This window comes from Dasypus novemcinctus, chromosome 18 (assembly GCF_030445035.2).
Source record: "Dasypus novemcinctus isolate mDasNov1 chromosome 18, mDasNov1.1.hap2, whole genome shotgun sequence".
Classification (NCBI taxonomy): domain Eukaryota; kingdom Metazoa; phylum Chordata; class Mammalia; order Cingulata; family Dasypodidae; genus Dasypus; species Dasypus novemcinctus.
This window is the reverse complement of record NC_080690.1, coordinates 45,400,169-45,422,957: the sequence shown is the minus strand read 5'-3', so window position 1 is coordinate 45,422,957 and position 22,789 is coordinate 45,400,169. Positions and strand designations below refer to the sequence as shown.

The 22,789-nt window shown below is 39.8% G+C and overlaps 1 pseudogene; it reads left to right on the top strand.

Moving 5' to 3' along the window:
- The first annotated feature begins 17,254 nt into the window (after positions 1–17,254).
- On the top strand, positions 17,255–19,946 carry LOC101422137 (trifunctional enzyme subunit alpha, mitochondrial pseudogene; annotated as a pseudogene).
- The last annotated feature ends 2,843 nt before the right edge of the window (positions 19,947–22,789 follow it).

Here is a 22,789-nt window from a genome sequence, read left to right as displayed (position 1 = left end):
GCAAGTCAGGCCCTGAACACTGTTGCAGGTATCTCTGGATGTGGCTCCTCGGGAAATGGAGATTGGCTGTCGCTGTGGGCCCCAAGGAGAGGGGAAAATGGATGTTGAATGGATGGAACCAAGGTAAATGTGGGGGCAAGAGGGGAGTTTCACGAGAGTACACAGGGATGGATATAAAACATGTAATATTACACCAAAAACATATAGGGGATGACAGAGTAATAATGTAAACCATAATGTAAAACGTAGGATAACTAAAAATTTAGAAAACTATATATCCTAAAGTATGGGCCACAATGTAAGCACAGATGTCACCTTGTTTGAAAGCTATTTTCTCGGAGTCTGTAGATCAGTTTCAGTAAATATGATATGAATAAGTTAAAAGATTATCACTGTAGAAGGGAAAAGGTTTTATGGTGGATGTGTGGGAATCCTGTATATTGTATATATGAATTACTGTGATCTAGGGCTCTTGCGAAGAGAAGCTCAATAATTAGGAAAAAAGAAAAGAAAAAGATAGGATGTAGAATTTTTCCAAATCAATATGTGTTCTATATCTAACCTTTAAACTCATCACTATATTCCATTTTACTATTAAGGGAACCTGACATTATATTGGGCTTCACTTTTCAGGAAGTTTTGGATCACAGAGTGGTTCAACAATAGCAGCGGAGGAATACTGGTATGGGATGTTATTGAGAGGCGATATATGGTTGACAGGGAGTTATGCCAGGCATGTGTCCAGGGTGCATAGAAATGTTTGGATATACTCATAGTGGAAACAATTAAAAACAACAGCTGGGGGGGTACTGGGTTCCTGGCCAGGGTGGGGCCCTGTTGTGGTCCCTAGGCGAGCAGCGGCAGTCCCCCAGGTGCAATGGTAAGGACCAGGAAGGAATGAGGGTCCAAGAGTGAGCCCCTGATAATAATGACTATGCTTGTGAGCCTATACACCTGAAATAAGAACAAGGCCTAGAGCAGCACTGTGCCTGAGTTCCCTCCTGACAGTCTCCATGTTACTCAAATGTGGCCAGTCTCAAAGCCAAACTCAGCATGTAAATGCAATGCCTTCCTCCCAGCGTGGGACATGACACCTTGGGATGAGCCGCCCTGGCACCAAGGGATTACTACCAAGTACCAGCTGATGACATAACTAGAAAATGACCTTGAATTAAATGCTCAATGTGGACCAGCAGAATATCCCTGTCTATATATAATAACAGGAGTTAAAAATGCTGTTTGACCTTAAGTAAGGGGGAAATGGAAAAGACAAATGAGTTCATATGGCTATGAGTTTCTTAAAAAAGAGTCTGGAGGTTGTCAGAAGGATTGTCCTTATGCACCCCTGAGTAGAGTCTCAGAGACAGATAAAGTAGATACAACCCCAGATATTGGTCCTTTTGAGGGCTAAAGAGACCCACAGGTTCTATGGTCATGGCAGATGGGGTTCACTGCCATGCCAGTTGGCCCTTCTTTGGAGCTGGTGTTTCTGCATGATGGAGCTGGACTCAGATGTGATCTCTTTTCAGAAGCCTTTCATGCTACTTTACTGGAATTGTAATTGGTGCTGGGGCTTAAGATATATCTAGGGGATTTGAATCTCTGGACTGACAATATGATAGCCAGGCCCTGACCTCAACAGACTTCAGCTCCTACACTCTGATTTATTGGACTTACTACACTCAGCTAACATGGAGTTGAAGAATGTCAACCACCACACCATGAAGCCTAGAGTGCCTACAACTGAAAGCAGGAGGATTGCATCCAATATCCATGTGGAATCTAAACCCCCTCTTGACATAGATGTGGAATGGACACAACCAAGCCAAGGTCCACAGGAAGGAGGAATACAGTAAGGATCAGAGTGGACTTAATGATATCCTATTCATGAACTATTGTGGTTAATAATCGAGAAAATGTGGCATTGATGTGGAAAAAGTGGCCATGGTGGCTGCTGGGTGCAGAGAATGGGAGAAAGAGATGAGATGTGGGGGCATTTTCAGGACTTGGAGTTGTCCTGGGTGTTGTATGTCCTCCCATGGCCCACTGGATGGAACGTGGGAAAGTGTGGGCTATGGTGTGGAACACGGGACATGGGGTGCAGCGATGCCTGGAGATGTATTCACCAGATGCAATGGATGTGACATGATGATGGCGGACAGTGTTACTGTGGGGGGAGTGGTGGGGTGGGGGTGGTGGGGGCGAATGTGGACCTCATATTTTTTAATGTAATATCTTTTAAAAAAATGAATAAATCGAGTAGAATTTGGGGGGAAAAAAGAATAGAATTGTAGCAGCTGCTATTGTGCAACCCACTGTCCAGTATACATTGCATTCCTACTCCACAAATAGGAAGCTCTGGGGGGAGGTTTTTGAAAGATTAAAGCAAAAGGCTTTGCTGATGTTATAATTCTGGAGGGAGAGATATGATTCATATAAACTAAAATCGAATTATTATGTCATTGAGCACAAATAAATGTGAATAACAAGAAAATACGAGGTGTGTCAGAAGTGGGCAATCAACATGAATGAAACACTGATCATTGGTGAGGAGAAGCAATTTTGAGGGCATGAATCATACTTAAATAACTGCTGTATGTCCTCCAACTGCAACCTCCAGCTCTGGCCTAGAGTGAGCACCAATACATACTTATTGATTAAAAGTTTTAAAGGTGGTAAGATTTGGACAGGGCATTGAAAACTAAAATTTTAACAAAGAGAGAATTGTATTTTCATTGGAGGTCTAGCATGATCAAGATAGAATTTTTTTTAGAAAACCCACAAAATGTAAGAGCTGAAAAACATCACAGGGACTATTTTATCCAATATCATCATATCCAATATCATCATAGGGTAACCAAGATTCAGAAAGGAAAGAGCTTACCAATGTCACACAGCCATGAAGGGGCAGCACTAGAATCTAGGCTCAGTGCCAATGCGCTTTCTTCATCTGAAGTAAAAGTTTATTTTCACCAAAAAACTCATTAGAGGACTCATGCAAGGAACCTTTAGAAGACCACTACAGAAGGCCACTGTGGCTGCAGTGGAGACAATGGATGAATTCGGCCAACCAAAGACTAGGAGGCAGTTCATGTAGGGACTTTCTATTTATATTTAGGAAACCATTAAATGGTGCTAAAATGGGTGAGCTGAAAAAGTGATTCTGGCTGTGTTCTGGAGAATGCTTGGAAATGAACCATGGGAACAAATGGAAGGAACCTTATTAGGTTATTGCAACATACAGGCAACCACAAGTGAGCTGGAAAAGCAGAGCTGGGAGCAGGAGGGAGTAACAATTAAAAAATAATAAAGAGAGAAAAAATGTTAAATAATTAATTAATTAATTAATTTAAAAAAAAACACAAATGGGGAGAGGAAATCAACAGGAATTATTTCTCCAGTATGTAAAATCACTCAGGGTATGGTCTAAACTCTTTTTTTTTTCTTTATTTTCTTTTAAATGTTACATTCAAAAAGTATGAGGTTCCTATATACCCCCACCCCACGCATGCCACCCCTCCCCCATCAACAAACTCTTCCATCTTGTGGCACTTCCACTGCTCCCAGCGAATACATTCTGGAGAACCGCTGCAGCACATGGACAGTGGTCCTAAACTCTTGAGTACAATAAAAACATTCTCTGGGTTCACATTCAGGCTCTTACTCCAGACCACACTATGCCCTCTAATGGCCCAATAAACTTGCTGCTCTTTCTACAGCAAAATTCTTCCACCTCCACTTCCTATCTTTGTCTGGATTAATTCAGTCTATCTTTTAGGTCTCAAGCTAGATGCTACTTCCTCTGGAAAGTCTTCCCTGATGTCCCCCACTCACCTTCCATTGCATGAGTCACATACCCATCTTATGTGTTCCTATGTTACCCTCATCAAAGCACAACACAGGGTATGATTGCCTGTTCATCTGTCCAACCCACCACTGAACTGTAAACTCTTTATCTTATCTAGCACCCAGCCCAAATAAACATTTGCTGAATTTAAGTTGTTATGCTGTCTCATTGCACACCAGTAGGTTAGCAAATGTGTAGCCAATTAATTTTGGATAAGAGCCTTTCTGAAATTGATTATATGTATAATTGTCTTATAGAGAGTTAGGGTGAGCATAGTGTAACATTGAACACAAGGTCATCAATAAGGATGAAGTTGCAGTCACAGAATCTCAGAATATCTTAGACATTATATAGTCTAACCAGCTCAATTTTATAGATTGATAAACTGAGACCCAGTGAGGTGAAAGGAACATGACTTGAAGTGGTTATATATGGTTTAAAAAACAGTACCAACAATGAATCTCAAGCCCACCCTGGACAAATCTGTATCCATAGGGTCACAGCCACATCCTCTGGATTTTTTTGAGGTACCTTAAACTATTCACTCTAATAAAACTGCTAATAAAACATAGCAGTCAGGCCCATATTGTATAGTTTTATTGAGCCTCTTTTCATAGCTTTGCTGCCTCCTTACATATTTTCAGTTCTCACATCTCAATACCTTGGTATACCCATGTCAAGCAAATCCTCTCTTCATTTCTATGTGCTTATAAACCAAGTTCTGCCTCTCCATAGCATCATAGCACTTATAACCTCTATTATTATTAGTGTTTATGAGCCTGTCTCCTCCACTAAACTAAAACACAAGACTTGTTTTATTCTCCTTTTTTGCACCTAGTGCCTAGGATAGAGCTTGATATACTCATGTGCTGAAGAAATATCTAGCTTATTAAATACCATATAAAATCAGAATTATGAGGATTAAAGAAAATTATAAATTCAAACCCAGGGACTTCTGTTCTGAGTCTTAGTTTTGGTATACTGAGCTTAATTCTGGTAGGCATGTTATTCTTAGACTTAGTAAGGAGTTATTGGTGTATGAGGAAGGACTTGTATCCCCTTGTGAAATAGTTAGAAACCTGTTAGGATATCCACATACTTTGAGACTCTCTGTCCCATACACTCCCTCTTTGGTAGACAACTGGGCAAAAGGAAACTGAATGAATTTAAAGAAGTAGATACTGAAGTGCAGGTCTCCCAATGACTGCATATTAAGGGCTTTGCAGTGGACATTTATTATTTGATCTTTCCAGAGTAGAATGCTCCCTTTGTTCTGGAGAATTGCTTCTCCCCAACTAGAGCGTATAGTCAGGGTTGGGAATCACACTACCCAGCTTCAGTCAATCATTTTGGGGGCATATAGCTCAAGCCATGCCAACTGGGGTCCCTTCTCAGGACTTTTTGAAACAGCATCATGGAAAGAGATTCAGTTCCTCCCTGATTAAAAAAAAAGCCTTACAGTGTGCATTCAGCAGCCATGACTCCTCCATGGCCAGTTTAAAAGAACAAGGTCAAGATGCAATAAGAAGTAGAAAAGGGAGAGAGTGTTAACTGTTTTCAAGTCCATGGGGATCCAGTACCATCATTGTCCTTTCTGTGGAATTTGATTGCCACAGCTCTATGTCAACTGAACATAGTTCTACTGTACTCAATGTTTCTAACCAGAGGGTTATTAAATGCAGAAAACACATGAAATTAGGGAAAACAACAGAGAGCAGATCTTTAGTATATATTTAGAGGAAGCCCAAACATTTAGAAGGCACTCCTTACTTAGGAAATTGGTTACCATTGAGTCAAAACCCAAATAAGCTTTGGGGATAATTTTATGGATAAAATAAGAGGGTCTGAAACAAGGAAGAGAGAACCCCAGTCCTACCTTCCTTATTCAAGGCCTCATATATCACAGTATTCAGTCAGTGTCCTTGTGGTGAAAGAAATGTCATACCATTCCAGGAAGCAAAACTGACTCCAGGGATGCATTTCAGCCCAGCAGAGGAAGCATTTTCTAACAAGCATATTTTATCACCAGAGGCTGTCTCAAGATTTGGTGAACCTTCTACTGAGAATATTCAAGGAGAGTTGTTTGGTTTGGGGGGTACCATAGAGGACATGTTTTTGTTTTTGTTTTTGTCTTTATTTTTTTAATATTACATTCAAAAAATATGAGGTCCCCATATACCCCCCATCTCCCTTACCCCCCTCCTTCTCCCATAGCAACAATCTCCTCCATCATAATGAGATCCTCATCATCATGTCAGGGAGGCTCATCCCCGGGAGTCATGTCCCATGCTGGGGGGAAGGCAACACATTTACATGTTGAGTTTGGCTTTGAGGCTGACCACATTTGAGCAACATGGAGGCTCTCAGGAGGTAACTCTTAAGCACACTGCAGCTCTAGGCCTTGTTCTTATTTCAGGTGCACAGGCTCACAAGCATAGTCATTACTATCAAGGACTCATTGTTGGACCTTCATACTTTTTTGGTCTTTGTCGTTGCACTTGGGGGATTGTCGCTGTTCCTTTAGGGACTATGATAGAGCTCCCCTTGCTAGGAACTCAGCACTCCCTCAGTTGTTGTTTTTAATTGTATCCACTATGAAAATATCCATTTTTATGTACCCTGGATATATGCCTTGTAAAACTCCCTGCCAACCATGTGTTCCCTGTCATTCACATCCCACACCAGTATTCCTCCACTGCCATTGTTGAACCTCTCTGTGATCCAAATAGCCAAAGACATATTGAAAAAGAAAAACAAAATTGGAGGAATCACACTACCTGACTTCAAAACATACTACAAAGCTACAGTAGTGAAAACAGCATGGTATTGGCACAAGGAGAGACACACTGACCAATGGAACCAAATTGAGAGTTCTCATAAAGATCCTCATATATATAGTCATATAATATTCAATAAAGCCACCAAACCCTCTCAACTGGGAGAGAATGGCCTCTTCAACAAATGATGCCTGGAGAACTGGATATCCATATGTAAAAGAATGAAAGAGGATTACCAACTCACACCTTGTACAAAAAGCAACTCAAGATGGATCAAAGACCTAAATATGAGCCAAGACCATAAAGACTTTGGAAAGCAGTGTAGGGAAGCATCTGCAGGACTTTGTAATAGGAAATGGCTTCATGAACTTCACACCAAAAGCATGAGCAGCAAAAGAACAAATCGATAAATGGGGCATCCTCAAAATTAAACCCTTCTGCACCTCAAAGGAGTTTGTCAAGAAAGTGAAAAGAGAGCCTACACAATGGGAGAAAATACTTGGTAACCATATATCTGAGAGGAGACCTATAACCTGCATATATAAAGAACTCCTATATCTTGAAAATAAAAAGAGAAACAATCCATTTAAACAATGGGAAAAAGATTTGAACAGACACTTCTCCAAAGAAGAAATACAAATAGGTAAAAAGCACATGAAAAAATGCTCCAAATCTCTAGCTATCAGGGAAATGAAAATCAAAACTACAATGAGATACCATCTTACTCCCATAAGATTGGCAGCTATGAAAAAAACAGAACACTACAAATACTGGAGAGGATGTGGAGGAATGGGAACATTCATCCCCTGCTGGCAGAAATGCAGAAGGATTCAGCCATTCTGGAGGACAGTTTGGCAGTTTCTCAAAAAAACTAGCTATAGATTTGCCATATGACCCAGCAATTCCACTGCTGGGTATATACCCAGTAGAACTGAAAACAAGGACACAAACCAATATACACCCACCAATGTTCATAGCAGCATTGTTCACTATTGCCAAAAGTTGAAATCAACCCAAATGCCCATCAACAGATGAATGGATAAATAAAATGTGGTATATACATACAATGGAATACTACTCAGCTTTAAGAATGACTACACTACAAACACACATGATAACCTGGATGATTCTTGAGAACCTTATGTTGAGTGAAGCAACCCAGGCATTGAAGGACAAATACTACATGACCTCAATGATATGAAATAAGTAAACCAGGAATGTTCTTTTTTTGTCTGAATGCAGGTTTATGTCCTTCATTAAGTTTATTCCTAAATATTTGATCCTTTTATAAATGGACTTTTTTCCTGAATTCCTCCTTAGAATACTCATTAGCAGTGTATAGAAAAGGTATTGGTTTTTGTGTATTAATCTTGTACCCCACCATATTGCTAGATTCATCTGTTAATTCTAGAACCTTTGTTGTGGATTTGGGAATTTTGCAGGTATAAGATCATATCATCAACAAATATTAAAGTTTTACTTCTTCCTTTTTTATTTGGGAGTCTTATATATTTTCCTTGTCTAATTGCTCTAGCTTTCAGAATTTCTAGCACAATTTTGAATAACTGGTAACAGTGGGAATCTTTGACTTCTTCATGATCTCAGCAGAAAAGCTTTCAGTCTTTCATTGTGGAGTACAATGTTAGCTGTAGATTTTGCATATATGCACTTTACCATATTAAGAAAGCTTCCTTCTATCTTTTGGAATGTTTTTGTTTTGCTTTGTTTTGTTTTTAGCAAGAAATAATGCTGTATTTTGCCCAATGCCTTTCTGTGTCAATCTAGGTGATCGTGTGATTTTTCTTCTTCAATTCTCATTTCTGATTTTATTTATTTATATCTTGTCTCCTTTTTTCTTTGTCAGCCTAACTATGGGTTTGTCAATTTTGCTGATCTTCTCGAAGAAACAACTTTTGGTTTCATTGATTCAGTCTGTTATTCCTTTTTCTCAATTTCATTTTGTTTTTGCTCTGATTATTATTTCATTCCTTCTGCTTGCTTTGGGATTAGTTTGCTATTCTTTTCCTTGTTCCTCCAGGTGTGCAGTTAGGTCTTTTATTTTAGCTCTTTCTTATTTTTTAATGTAAACATTGAGAGTTATAAACTTCACTCTCAGCACTGCCTTTGCAGTGTCCCATAGGTTTTGATATGTTGTGCTCTCATTTTCATTCATCTTAAAACATTTCCTCAATTCTCTTGCAATTTCTTCATTGACCTACTGATTATCAAGAGTGTGTTGTTTAATCTTCTTATCTTTTAAAATTTTCTCTTTTTCTTTGTTAATTTCTAGTTTTATTCCCTTACGATCAGAGAAAGTGCTTTGTATAATTCAATCTTTTTAAATTTATTGAGTCCTGTCTTGTGGGCCCCCATATGTTCTTGCACCCTCCGTTTTGAAGGAAAGTGTTGCCACATAACAAATTCTTGGCTGGCAGATTTTCTCTTTCAGTACCTTAAATACATCATACTCCTGCCTTCTCACCTCAATGGTTTCTTATGAGAGATTGGCACTTGTCTTTTCGAGTTTTCCTTATACCTGATGCATTGCTTTTTTATTGCTTCTTTCAGAATTCTCTCTTTATCTCTCATATTTGTTGGTCTGAATAGTAAATGTCTCAGAGTAGGTCTTTTCAGATATATTCTGTTTTTGGTTCATTGTCCTTCTTGGATATTGATATTTCTTTTTCACTTTAGCATTTGGGAGTTTTCAGTCATTATTTTCTCAAGTACTCTTTCTTCCCCTTTTCCATTCTCTTCTCTTTCTGGGACACCTGTAACATGTATGTTAGGCTGATCCATGTTGTCATTTAAATCCCTGAGGGATTTAAATTCTTTTTACTGTCTCTTTCTATTCTTTTTACTGTCTCTTTTCTGTCTTTTCATGTTCAAATATTTGGCTTTGATTTCACTTATCCATTCATCTGTCATTTCAAATCTGTTATATGTCTCTAATGTATTAATATCTTTAATCTCATCAATTGTGTCTTTCATTCCTATAAGCTCTGATACTTTTCTTTGTAGGCTTTTGAATTGTTCTCTTTGCTCACCTAGTGTCATCTTAATATCCTTTATCTCTTTAGCCATATTTTCCTTCAACTTGAGTTGATTTAGGAGATTTGTATGATAATCATTGATTCATTGTCTTGAATCCTGTGTCTCATGGTTTGCTCCTTTGGCGAGGCCATTACTCCCTGTTTCTTAGTATGGCTTGTAATTTTTTCTGGTGTTTATGCATCTGATTATGTTGGTGAATTTACTCTGATGGTCAATTTCTCTCTCTTGCCTAGTTTTTTTTTTTCACAACTCTTCTTTGATGCATGAATAAAAGTTTTTTAAACATGAATTCTAAGTTTTTAAAATTGTGCAGCCTAAGTTATCAAAATAAGGCCAGGGACTTGCTAATATGATATAGATTGAATCCAAGGGATATGGGTGAAAGACTCCAAAAAACATTTTTCTCCTTGTAGTTTCCAGGCCTGCCAGAAAATAGGATTCTTCCAAGAACTTTACCACAGAGGTGTCTTGTAACCTCCACTTACCCATGATTCTGGTCTGGCCAGTGCTAAGATTCAAAGAAGGCTCTGGTGGTCAAACTCACTAAAGAGAAACCACTCTACACCCTCCACTGCACCCTCTCTTCCCCCAGTGAGGAAGACATCTGCTCCCCTCTCAGTTGGCTGCTGTGAGCCATAAGTTTTATCTAGGTTGTTCACCTTGATGGTAGGGGATAGGTGCCATTTCTAGCTACAGGGGTTAGTAATTCACAGTTTTTGTTTCAGCTTCTTTGTATTTATGGCCCTCTCTCTCCTGCACAATGCACAGCACTCTTCTGATCTGTAGACCTTCCAAAGCAGCTCCTTCAAACTTCTTTTTGCCCTTTGTATTAGTCAGCCAAAGGGGTGTTGATGCAAAATACCAGAAATTGGTTGATTTTTTATAAAGGGTATTTATTTGGGGTGGGAGCTTACAGATACTGGGCCATACAGCAGAAGTTACTTCCCTTACCAAAGTCTATTTCCATGTGTTGGAGCAAGATGGCTGCTGATGTCTGCCAGGGTTCAGGCTTCCTGGGTTCCTCTCTTCCTGGGGCTTGCTTCTCTTTCCTCTGTGTGCTTACTCCAGGGACTCCAGCTTAAGAGTTCAGCATCAAACTCCAACATCAAAACTTCAACATTAAAACCCCTCCAATTCTGTCTTTTGTCATGCCTTTTATCTGTGAGTCCCCACCCACCAAGGGATGGGGAGCCAATGCCCTACTGACACAAGAACTTTACTTGATCAAGTAATCAAATAAACCTCTGAATCCTATATAATCTCATATGCCCAGAGGTAAAGACAAGTTTACAAACATCATCCAATATTTCTTTTTAGGATTCATCAATAATATAAAACTGCTACACCCTTTCTCCATTGTTTTTGCAAGAAAGTTGAGCCCCATCTCCCTACTCCAATGCCATCTTTCAGAAGTCTCAGTTACTCTATTCTTATCTCCTGCATTTTGCATCTGACTCTTTCTGAACCATGGGCCCTGTATTGCCTTCCATGTGTTCACATGATTTCACAGCTTCATCTTGACCACACTGACTAATTCTCTTACAAATGCTCCTGGTGAAAAACATGTTTCACTGAGAAAACTGACATGTCTATCACCCCACTAGGGCACAGGGTCGTAAGGTTTAATCCCACTTGCTTAGGTTGCTTATGGCTAATGGAAACAGAACTTAGACATACCAATGGTTGGCTCATCTCCCAATTACCAGCCTCTCTACATGGTTACCCCTGTCACCACCATCACTAGCCAAAAGCAGAGATTGTTGTGGCTTGCATTACTTTGCATCCATATGGGCAGAGGCATCTCATAACTACCCACAACCACTTCAGATGTCCCCATGCCTCTGTAAGGACCTCCTCCAGATTAGTGACAGCAGGGCACCTACACCCTTGGGAAAAATTCTCATCCCTCCCAGTAGGATGGGCTCATGCTTCATGGCCCTAGCAGTCCAAAGTTTGGGTAACTCACTCTTTCCTATTGTCAAGTCATCACCAGACTTTTGTCTCACCTTCTTTCTACCTAAACTGCCAAGGAGTTTCTATCTATACCCATCCAAATACAGCTGGAATGCTATGGGATGCAGACCAAGTAAAAAACATACTAATACTACTGCTCATAGAAACAACAGCAACAACAATAAATATCTATTCAGTATTTATTAATTCCAAACAACGTCCTATGCTCAACTCTATGGTGTTGGAATTAGTATCTTCATTTTTGAGATACCAAGCTAAGGCATAAAGAAGCCAAGTAAGGGAAAAGATGGCAGAGTAAGGAGCTCCAGGACTTAGTCCCTCCATAAGAACCACTATTAAAAAAACAGAAACCATTTTGAGTCAACTATTTTAAAATCAGGAGTTGAGTAGAACACTGTATACTATCTAGGGAAGAAGAGGAGAAAGAAGCTATTAAACTGATAAACACCAGTAAATTGTTCTATCCACACAGTGGTTACTGGGGCCTATCTTCCACAGTTGTGGCAGGAAGAAGTGGGGGCCAGCACCTGTCCTTGCTTGCTGGTGTCAGAAAGGGATACAAAATTCCACTTCCCCAACATCCAGGGTGGGCACAGGGCAACCACTGATCATGGCTTTTGATTACCTACTTGGGATCACTGGAGACTCAGCTCTAAGGATGGGTATTCTTCCAATCCACTCCAGACAAAGTCAAGGGAGGAGTCTTAAATGTGGTATGCAGCCTCAGAGGGGCAGAGGACAGTTGAAGAGTTGCATTTTCTAGGCAGGTAAGGAAAGTGCACCATTAGGGATTTTGGAAGAATTTCCTGATCCCTCAGTCTACCCTTTTAAGGGTAGTTTGGAGCTGGTTGGCACCCTCTTTTGAGGTCTCTAGGCTTGTACTGGCTGGGAAAGACTGACTTGAGAAACTTCTCTCCAGCATGCCCCACCTCCCAGAACTTACCCTTCAGGCAAAAGTAGCTTGAGACAACAAAACATGATTAAGGCAGATGGCCTCGGGCAAAGGATAACCTGCCTTAAGTCTGGCAGTGGAACACTCAGAAAAGGGAGAAAGTCTGTCTTCTGGTAAATAAAGGGAGCATCAAAAGTCCTATAAACAAGATAGCTCCTAAGGCCACTAGGAAGTATGAAGCCAGGACAAGACACAGGCTCAAAAAGACAGTGAGTACCCTGCACTTCACATTCCCCTTGAGCAACCTTCCCAATAGGAGAGCTGACACTCAAGAAAATCTCTGTCTTATAACCCACTGGTTACAAATTCCAGTAACATACAACCTGAGTGAAAAATCCCAGAGTTAACATTTTAAAATATTAAAATGTACGGTGTACAACAAAAGATTATAAGACAAACAAAGAAACAGGAAATGGTGGCTCAACCAAAGGAAAAGAATAAAAATCCAGAAAACACCAACAAAGAAGAAAAGATTGTAGGTATACCAGGCAAACACTTAAAAAATGATCTTCAATATGCTCAAGGAGATGAAAAAAAAGAAAGAGAAAGAACTATATGATATCAAGAAAACAGTGAATGAACAATGTGAGAATCCAAGTAAAGATATGGAAATTTTTAAAAAGAGCCAAACAGAAATATTGAAGTTGTTGAACAACAATAACTGATATAGAAAATATTCCTAGTAAGGTTGCAACAGCAATTTGGAGCTAGCAGAAGAAAGAACCAGTGAACTTGAAGACAAGGCATTTGAACTGAGGAGCAGAAAGAAGATAGGATTATATATTTTAAAAAAAGAGCCTAAAAAAGCTCTGCAACTCCATTAAGGAATAACAATATACACATCGTGGGAGTCCCAGAAGAAGAACGAGAAAGGAGCAGAAGGAATATTTAAAGTAATGGTGACAGAAAATATCCTAAATTTAGCAAAAGACTTGAATGTGTGTATTCAAATTGATGGCCAACTGATTTTTGACAAAGGGACAAAGACTACTCAATTGAGAAAGAATATTCTTCTCAGCAAATAGACCTAGGAAAACTCAATGTCCATTTGCAAAAGATTGAAGGAGGACACCTACTTAAAACCATATACAAAAGTCAACTCAAAATGGATAAGAGCCAGAACTATAAAAATCCTAGAGGAAAATGTAGAGAAACATCCTCAGGACCTGGGTTATACAGCAGTTTCTTAGACTTAATATCCAAACACAAGCAACAAAAGTTAAAATAAATAAATGAGACTTCACAAAAATTAAAAACTTTTGTCCCACAAGGAACTTGGCCATCAAAGTAAAATGACAGACTATAAAATGAGAGAATATATTTGGCAATCACGTATCTGATAAAGGTCTAATATCCAGAAAATATAAGTAAATCATTCAAATCAACCACAAAAAGACAACTCAATAAAAACGGAAAAATACTTAAATAGGCATTTCTCAAAAAAAGATAGACAAATGGCCAAAAAGTACATAAAAGATGTTCAATATCTTTTGCTATTAGGGAAATGCATATCAAAACCACAATAATATACCTTTCCACACCCACTAGAATGGCTACTATTAAATTAAAAAAAACAGAAATTTACAAGTGTTGGAGAGGAAGTGGAGCAATAGGAACATTCATTCAATGCTGGTGGCAATGTAAAATGGAGCAGCCACTGTGGGAGATAGTTTGGCAATTTCTCAGAAAGTTAAATATAGAAAGAGTTAAGTATAGAATAATCATATAAAGCAATAATCCCACTTCTAGATATATACCCCAAAGAATTGAAAGCAGAGACTCAAACAGATATTTAAACACTGATGTTTATAGAGACAGTATTCACAATTGCCAAAAGATAGAAGCAACCCAAGTGTCCATCAACTGGTGAATGGATAACAAAATTTATGGTACATATACACAATGGAATATTATTCAGCCATAAAAAGGAATGAAGTTCTGATACATGTGAAAACATGGATGAGCCTTGAAGACATCATATTGAATGAAATAAGCCAGACCTAAAAAAGACAAATAGTGTATGGTCTCATTAATATGAAATCATTATAGTAAGCAAACTCATGGAATCAGAATCTAGAATATAGGTTCCCAGGATCAAGGTTAGGGGTAGGGAATAGAGGGCTAAGGCTTAAAATGTACACAGTTTCTATTTGGGACGATAGAAAAATTTTGGTAATGGATGGTGGTGATAGTTGCACAACATTGTGAATATTTTAATGTGGTTAAAGGAAATTATAGGTTGTATATTCCTTACTAGAATAAATTTTTTTAGAAAAATACATGAAACTGCATAACACAAACCATGAACCCTTAATTAACCCATGGCTATAACTAGTACAATTATAAAAATGTGCTTTTATCAGTTGTAACAAATGTATCCACAATGCAAAGCCTTAATAACAGGGTGGCATATGGTATTCCTGTGTTTTATATATGATTACTCCATAAGCCCACAACTTCTTTAATTAAAACATAAAAAATAAAATAAGAATTGAAAAGGGACCAAATAAGATGCCCAAGATCATACTGACAAGGATTTGTATGTACCTCAGGGTCCACCCTCTTAACCACTGTATTAAGCTGCAGCATGAGAATGCAGCATTCTTAAAAATACATTACTAATGCAAGAACTCAGTGAAGGACACAGGCAAAAGGAAAATGTATCAAGACTGTACTTGTCTTCCCATGGGGAGCCAGTTAAAGACTGGTTATGTTTGACATGGTGCAGTGAAGATTTGGATAGAGGGAAAGGGGTCATGGAATGGTGTGCAAAACATGAGAGGATTAGGAAGGAATATGCTAATTTTTGTCCTAGGGGTTAAATAAGTAGAACTAATGGGTGCATGAAAAGGCTTCAGGAAGTAAGAGTTGTTCTTTAAGAATTATTGAGTTTACATCACTGGCACTCAGTGACCTGTGTAACCTTGGTAAGATCATTTTTTTTTAAATAGGGGAGTAGTAGAAGTGTTGATATCCTGCCGTATAACCTCTACACTCACATGCCAATGGCATCCTACTGTAAGAACCCACAACCCCACCTTAGGTTTTTCTCACTTTCAGCAGAGCAGGCTGGAAGTTCCAGAAAATTAGTGCCCCTGGGAGCAACTTCAGAGGAAATAGAGTTAGAGGATAATTACCCCAGTTTCCTCACCCCGTAGTGAGATAACTTTGAGGCATTCTCCAGAATTTTTCAGAGGTCCCCAGCAGGATGGAGCCTAAATTGCCTACAGCAATAACATGCACTAATGCACCCAGTATTGGCTTATTTCTCTTTCCTGTCTCCAGTCCTTTAATGATGCTCCCTAAGATCACCTTCCACAGAAAGCATTCGTATTTAGTTCTCATGGGGAAATTCAGCCTCAGCCAAAAGGTTCAAATACTGCATGAAATCTTGCCTGGATGACTTCTTTTGTCTTTTCCAGACCAGGACGTTGTGTTTGCATTTCTTTTTGTTATGCTCAGATTCTACACAAAGACACTTGAGTTCAATTCAATAATTAACAGATTTCAAATCCTATGTTCAAAGAGAGCCAGTAGCTGTCATAATCTGAGTAACATACTAGAACTATTCCTGGCAGGGATGAGACACAGGGCAGGACATTTTTGAAAGGAGTGAAGGAAAAGAGTCACAGCACTGCACGAAGGGGCACCCCATGACAGAGAGAGGGGTAATTGGGAAAGAGAGAGTGATGCATATAAAGAACAAATTTTGCTGCCTCTACCAGCTTCATCAGAGCCATCTCTAAATTTTGCTTTCCATCTTGCTGGTTGTATGGAATTGAGAATTAATAAAATCACTTTGATTTTCTTAAATGGCCATTATGAAAATCTTTCTCTTGTCACAGCTAAATGGACTTTTTCAACTGTATTTTTACAAACAATCTCCAAGGTCAGGATAAGCAAATGGCCAATTAGCCACGGGAGTAAGGACCCAGAAATACACAGATCTTGTTGGCAATTTAAAAGCATGGCAAATGCCATTGTATAAAGCTGCATTTAACTTGTTGAATATTAAAACCATTGCTGCTCAGCTGCAGAGAGATATTCTTTCCCAAATTTCTGCCTTGAATCCCATTATTTCAGTCTCAATTACACCATCAAAATTTCACCATTCATAAACATATTACCAATCAGAAAGTGTACTTGATGGCATTTTTATAGTGTGTTATGTAATAAAATATAGGGATTAAAAAAAGAATAGCTAGCTGCAATGTAGCCAATCAGCCAAACAAAACTATAAATCAAGTTTGGTAGAAACTGCAGGTCACATTCAAGTTTGTAAATTCATTCCAGAGCCACATCACCTTGCAATTCAACCTTGTCAATCTTCTTCCTTGACCCCAGCATCACAAGAGTGGTAATAATAATAAATATACTGACCACATAAGCATATCCCATTAAGAGGCAATTAAGCATTGAGTGGACTGGAAGAGAGTGTAAACTGCAATGTAAATGTAAACAATAATCCATGCTATGTAGCAATGCTCCAAAATATATTCATCAAATGCAATGAATGTACCTCACTAATGAAAGAAGTTGTTGATGTGGGAAAAGTGGGGGGTGTGGGGAGTGGGGCATATGGGCATCTCCTATATTTTTTAATGTAACATTTTGTGTGATCTATGTATCTTTTTAAAATAAGTAGGCAGCTGTTTCCACTTTCGTCCTCTTCCGCTCAAGATGGTGGCTTCCTGGGCAATTGGCAGCCTTAGACGCTTCGCTGCCTCCAGGACTCTTCGCTCCCCAGGTTATGTTTGCCGTGACTTTACAGGATCCCCTGCTTCGATGGCCAGAACCCATATTAACTATGGAGTCAAAGGGGATGTGGCAGTTGTCCGAATTAACTCACCCAACTCAAAGGTAAATACACTGAATAAAGAACTGCAGTCAGAGTTCTTAGAAGTAATGAATGAAATCTGGGCTAGTGATCAAATCAGAAGTGCTGTCCTGATCTCATCAAAGCCAGGCTGCTTTATTGCAGGTGCTGATATCAACATGATAGCCGCTTGCAAGACCCCGCAAGAAGTAACATATTTATCGCAGGAAGGACAGAAAATGTTTGAGAAACTTGAGAAGTCCCCAAAACCTATTGTGGCTGCCATCAGTGGATCCTGCTTGGGAGGAGGACTTGAGCTTGCCATTTCATGCCAATACAGAATAGCAACAAAAGATAGAAAAACAGTATTAGGTACCCCTGAAGTTCTGCTGGGGATATTACCAGGAGCAGGAGGTACACAAAGGCTCCCCAAAATGGTGGGTATGCCTGCTGCTTTTGACATGATGCTGACTGGTAGAAATATTCGTGCAGACAGAGCAAAGAAAATGGGACTAGTTGACCAATTGGTGGAACCCTTGGGACCAGGAGTAAAACCTCCAGAGGAACGGACAATTGAATACCTAGAAGTTGCAGTGACTTTTGCCAAAGAACTGGCTGATAAAAAGATTTCTCCCAAGAGAGACAAGGGATTGATGGAAAAACTGACGTCGTTTGCGATGACTATTCCATTTGTCAGGCAACAAATTTACAAAAAGGTGGAAGAAAAAGTACGAAAGCAGACCAAAGGCCTTTATCCTGCACCACTGAAAATAATTGATGTGGTAAAGACTGGAATTGAGCAAGGGATTGAGGCTGGCTATCTCTCTGAATCTCAGCAATTTGGAGACCTTGCAATGACCAAAGAATCAAAGGCCTTGGTGGGACTTTACCATGGTCAGGTCCTGTGCAAGAAGAATAAATTTGGAGCACCTCAGAAGGATGTTAAGCATCTAGCTATTCTTGGTGCAGGGCTGATGGGAGCCGGCATTGCCCAAGTCTCCGTGGATAAAGGGCTAAAGACTATACTTAAAGATGCTACAGTTGCCGGGCTAGGCAGAGGACAGCAACAAGTGTACAAAGGATTGAATGATAAAGTGAAGAAGAAAGCTCTAACATCATTTGAAAGGGACTCCATTTTCAGCAACTTGACTGGGCAGCTCGATTACCAGGGTTTTGAAAAGGCAGACATGGTGATTGAAGCTGTGTTTGAGGACCTTAGCCTCAAGCACAGAGTGCTAAAGGAAATCGAAGTGTTGATTCCAGATCACTGTGTCTTTGCCAGTAACACATCTGCTCTCCCAATCAGAGAAATTGCTGCTGTCAGCAAAAGACCTGAGAAGGTGATTGGCATGCATTACTTCTCTCCTGTGGACAAGATGCAGCTGCTGGAGATTATCACAACTGAAAAGACATCTAAGGACACAACTGCTTCTGCTGTAGCAGTTGGTCTCAAGCAGGGGAAGGTCATCATTGTGGTTAAGGATGGACCTGGCTTCTACACCACCAGGTGCCTTGCCCCCATGATGTCTGAAGTCATCCGGATTCTCCAGGAAGGAGTCGACCCCAAGAAACTGGATTCCCTGACCACAAGCTTTGGGTTTCCTGTGGGTGCTGCAACACTGGTGGATGAAGTTGGTGTGGATGTAGCTAAACATGTAGCCGAAGATCTCGGCAAAGCCTTTGGGGAGCGGTTTGGAGGTGGAAGCATAGAACTGGTGCAGCAGATGGTATCCAAGGGCTTCCTGGGTCGCAAGTCTGGGAAGGGCTTTTACGTCTACCAGGAGGGTGTGAAGAATAAGAATTTGAATTCTGACATGGATAGTATTTTGGCAAGTCTGAGGTTGACTCCTAAGTCTGATGTCTCCTCTGACGAAGACATCCAGTTCCGCCTGGTGACAAGATTTGTGAATGAGGCGATCCTGTGTCTGCAGGAAGGGATCTTGGCTACGCCTGCAGAAGGCGACATTGGAGCGTCTTTGGGCTTGGCTTCCCCCCTTGTCTTGGAGGGCCCTTCCGCTTTGCAGATCTGTACGGTGCTCAGAAGATTGTGGACCGGCTCAGGAAGTACGAGGCTGCCTACGGGAAACAGTTCACCCCATGCCAGCTGCTGATCGACCACGCTAACAACCCTAATAAGAAGTTTTACCAGTGAGCAGGTCTCGTGCCCTGCTCCGTAAGCTCACTAACCCGCAGCTCAGGCAGTGCTGGTCCTCCATGAGAGTGGCATTGAGATTTCTCCAAGGAACCAGAAGGAAACAAACTCTGACATCAGGCTTGCTCCTTGATCAAAGTGTCTTCAGCTGTGACCATCTTTCCCTCCTGTTGGAGTCCTGACTGTGAATTAGATTTTGCAGTCCATCTTGGAAAGCAGAACCCACTGAGCTCATGATTTCATGAGGCCCAAAGTGGCAGCATCTCTGGAGCCGTTTTTACTGCCTGTTCCTTCCTGGGAGGCTGGTGGTGGCGAGAGCGGTTCTGCACCCAGCCAAACATGGTAACAATAAAAGCCAACTCTTTATCAGCTAAAATAAATAAATAAATAAATAATAAAATAAAATAAAATAAGTAAAAAATACATTTAAAAATCAATATTCAGCAAATAAATTATTACAACCTTGTTTAAAAAAATAAAGAGGCAGTTGAGAAGGCAGGTATGTGCAGTAAATCTGGAGTCTGAACTCCAGGGCTCTGCAGTTTAGTAGCTCTGCTGGCTGAGGGTAGTCTTTTAACTTCTTTGAGATTCCATATCTGTATCTATAAAATCAGAATAACTAAAATTCCTGCCTCACTGGCCTATTTTTGTTTGGATTAAATAAGGTGATATGCTCAAAGTGTTCACATGGTGGTGGAGTATAATAAACATTCCTAAAGTGGTTCTTTATTAGAACATTGTCTCAGTTAACATTCAGAATTAGAAAAAGAGCAGGTGCTCACCAAGTGAATGTTGGAAACTAGAGCACAGAGAAAATTGTCCATGAGACCATGTTATGAGGGAGAGGTGTAGAATAAGTCTAAGAAGGCCCTTCAAAAGGCCCACCTTGCTTTTCATAGTTAAAATAGCAGGTAGCTGAGAGTCAGGCTTTTTGTCTGGCCCTACAGGGTCTGGATATTGGCATTCCCAGTCCCTGAATTTTCTCATGTATAAAACACATATTAAAATAAATTGCTCACTGCAATTCAAGGTGTTTTTTGGGGGAGGGAGGGGTGAAAGGGAATATATATAAATATATATATATATATCCTTGGAAAACAGAGAAGAAATAGCTAGACATGGGGAGCCAATATTTAGCCAAAGGACTGAATCAGGCTGAACCTACATCTGGGGAGCTCCTTAGCCAGCCAACTGCATATCTTTTGAGCAAGTGAGAGAGAAACTGAAAACAGCCACCATGAGAGAAGAAACAGCAATGAAATTGTTTCTGGTTTCTAAAAATTTCTTTTCAGAGTCAGACTGGAGATCGAGGCTGGGTATATCACTGGTATGTGGAATAAGGACTTCCAAATCTCCCAGCCTCTTCAGAGAAGGTAAGATGGAAATGATTGTTCCCACTGCACAAATAGGGATTCTTAAGGTTAAAGAGATAATGAGACTTTCCTAACAGCACATCACTACTTAGTGGTAAATTTATTGGCCCACAAATCCTTGCTTGATAACACCATACTCTATATATCTGATACCTCCTCTTTTGCCCCACATTCTGTAGGAGCAACACTGGCCTCCTTGTTATTATTCTAACACATCATGTGTGATTTTGCAGTGGTGCCTTTGCGCCAGCTGCTCCTCCACTTGGATCCTTCTTCCTTCAGATTTCTTTGTGAGTTACTCCCCCTACTTCATTAGGTGTTTGCTTAAATGGCACACTTTGAGACAGGCCTTCCTTGCCCATACCATTTGAATAGTTCCCCATTACTTTCTTTCTCAACACTGCTTTATTCTCCTTTTTATCATTTATCTCCACCCAACATATTATAAATGTGCTTATTGTATATCACCCTGTTGTGGGTGGAATTCTGTATGCCAACTCAGACATGTTCTTAATTTTACCTACATCTCTGTGGTTATGAGCCCATTGTAAATATGACTTCTTGCAGATGTTATTTTTAACTAAGATGTGGCCCAACTGAATGACAGTGAGTATTAATCCATACTACTAGAGACCTTATAATGAGAAGAAATCTGAAGCCAGAAGTTGGAGAAAATCCCAAGGAAGAGTTAGAAGAAACTGGAAAAACAAACACAAGAGATCACCATGTGGTGGGAAGCAGAGATGCAATCCACAAGGATTGCTGGTAACCAGCATGAGAATTCTACAGTCTCCAGGAAAAAGCAAGCCTTGCCAATATCTTTATATAGGACTTCTTCTAGCCACAAAACTGAGAGCCAATACATTCTCGTTAATCCCAAACCAGTTTGTTGTATTTATGATAGCAGCTCTGGAAAACTAAGATAATACCCTATTACAATGTAAGCTCCAAGATGGAAGGAATCTTGCTTTCTTTCTGTTGTATTCCTAGGGCTTAGAATTGTGTCTGGCATCAACAAAAACATTTTGGATGAAAAAACATATGGCTTCAAAATTGATCTTCAAATGTATCCTGCATAATAGTTTCATCACTCTGGCAGAGAACTGAACATTGATGGGTACCTGACTGCTGTGTCCATCAGCCTGGTATTTGATACCATACAAGTGATACCATACCATTTGGATCATGGGTTAGGCCCTTTCCACATTTTTAAAATCTAGGCCATTATAAGAGTTTGGCCTTTGGTTTGAGCCCAATAACACTTTGACTCCATGCTCATGAATAGAAAGAATTCAGTCCAAATTATTCTAACACCAGTGAATGTTATCCAGAAAACATTTTCCAAAACAAACTCCATTAAGCTATTTTAATCCCTTAGCACTCAATGTTGCCAGCTCTCTGCTCTTCCTTTCCTTTAGCTTTGTTCTCCTCTGTGTCTGCTTCATTATTAAGCCAGCTCTTGCCTCATGTCAAAAAGATGAGTGTCAGCAACTCCAGGCTTATTTTCCTACTGACTCAGCAACCCCAGCTGAAAGGTTTTTTTAAACCAATTGTTCCAATAAAAAAACTGCTCCTTACAGTTTATCAGGCTCATTAGGGTCATGGGCCTCTCCCTGACCTATTGCTGTTGTCAGAGGCACTCTAATTGGACTTAAACTAGGGTACAAGACTATCTTTGGATGCAATTATTCACTTATCCTTCATGGACTAAGAGTGAGGGTAACTCCCCAAAATAAATTTAAGGCACAATTATTAGAAAAAAGGAAATGGATGCCAGATGGGCATAAATAGCAGATGTTTTTAATAGTAGTTTACTAGATTTGAGAATATCTTGGATTCCTTTC